Raw genomic sequence first — 1,716 nt, forward strand, 5'->3', positions numbered from 1 at the left:
ACCTGGATGACTGAGAACCTTCACAGACAACAGAACTTATTGTTTTCGGAGGAAAACAGGAACACGGTGTACGGTCGAGTCTTAACAGCTTACTTACAGCTGGGCTCGTCAGGCTCTCTTCTTGCAGTGGTTATTATTATATTTACATGCTTCCAGCTCCCGTTTCTGCTCGGTGACAGCTCGTGCTTTTCCTTTCTCTCCCTCCTCGCTCACAGACACATCACGGGTACAGCAGTCCATTCTCCCTGCAGCACGGACTACACTGCCCATGATGCTACATTCTGCCTGTTAGCTTAGCACAACAACAACAAGGCCTCTCTCACCCAGGAAACACGCAGCGTGTCACCCTGTAACCATGGCAACCACAACGCTGCCGCCTGGAACAACAGAACATGTCAAACAAACCCAAACAGTCCTGACCCGCCACAATATGAAACAGGAAAGTACCGCCGTGTAATCCATTTATTTCAACAAAGTAACTGTATTCTAAATACCACCTGTTTAAACAGTAACTGTAACAGAATACAGTTACTCGTACGTGTACTCTGTTACTCCCTAACATGCAGTGTAATCCATTTATTTCAACAAAGTAACTGTATTCTGAATACCACCTGTTTAAACAGTAACTGTAACAGAATACAGTTACTCGTACGTGTATTCCGTTACTCCCCAACATGCAGTGTAATCCATTTATTTCAACAAAGTAACTGTATTCTGAATACCACCTGTTTAAACAGTAACTGTAACAGTATACAGTTACTCGTACGTGTATTCCGTTACTCCCCAACATGCAGTGTAATCCATTTATTTCAACAAAGTAACTGTATTCTGAATACCACCTGTTTAAACGGGAACTGTAACAGAATACAGTTACTCGTACGTGTATTCCGTTACTCCCCAACATGCAGTGTAATCCATTTATTTCAACAAAGTAACTGTATTCTGAATACCACCTGTTTAAACGGTAACTGTAACAGAATACAGTTACTCGTACGTGTACTCTGTTACTCCCCAACACTGGATATTTGTCATATAATTGAAATATCACTCACTACTCGTACTCATAAATATGGTCCGTGCACAAAGCAGCGTCGTCTCTTTCTAACCATCCCTGCTCCAACAAACACGAGGTTGTTTCCATCGCTGCTGCTGTTCCATGTTGTACAGCTCTTATTGTTACTGTAAGTCTCGTGTTTCTTATTTGTGTGAGGCTTTGCTCCTGCCCGTCACTCTGCTGCTGTTACATGTTGTTCAGCTCTTATTGTTACTGTAAGTCTCGTGTTTCTTATTTGTGTGAGGCTTTGCTCCTGCCCGTCACTCTGCTGCTGTTCCATGTTGTTCAGCTCTTATTGTTACTGTAAGTCTCGTGTTTCTTATTTGTGTGAGACTTTGCTCCTGCCCGTCACTCTGCTGCTGTTCCATGTTGTTCAGCTCTTATTGTTACTGTAAGTCTCGTGTTTCTTATTTGTGTGAGACTTTGCTCCTGCCCGTCACTCTGCTGCTGTTCCATGTTGTTCAGCTCTTATTGTTACTGTAAGTCTCGTGGTTCTTATTTGTGTGAGGCTTTGCTCCTGCCCGTCACTCTGCTGCTGTTACATGTTGTACAGCTCTTATTGTTACTGTAAGTCTCGTAGTTCTTATTTGTGTGAGACTTTGCTCCTGCCCGTCACTCTGCTGCTGGAGCACCGGGATTTCCCCAATCAGGACAATAACGGA

This window comes from Aulonocara sp. 'chitande type north' Nkhata Bay, linkage group LG3, assembly GCF_057382095.1.
Source record: "Aulonocara sp. 'chitande type north' Nkhata Bay isolate Kocher_YH1m ecotype deep benthic linkage group LG3, A_spYH_male_GT1.1, whole genome shotgun sequence".
Classification (NCBI taxonomy): domain Eukaryota; kingdom Metazoa; phylum Chordata; class Actinopteri; order Cichliformes; family Cichlidae; genus Aulonocara; species Aulonocara sp. 'chitande type north' Nkhata Bay.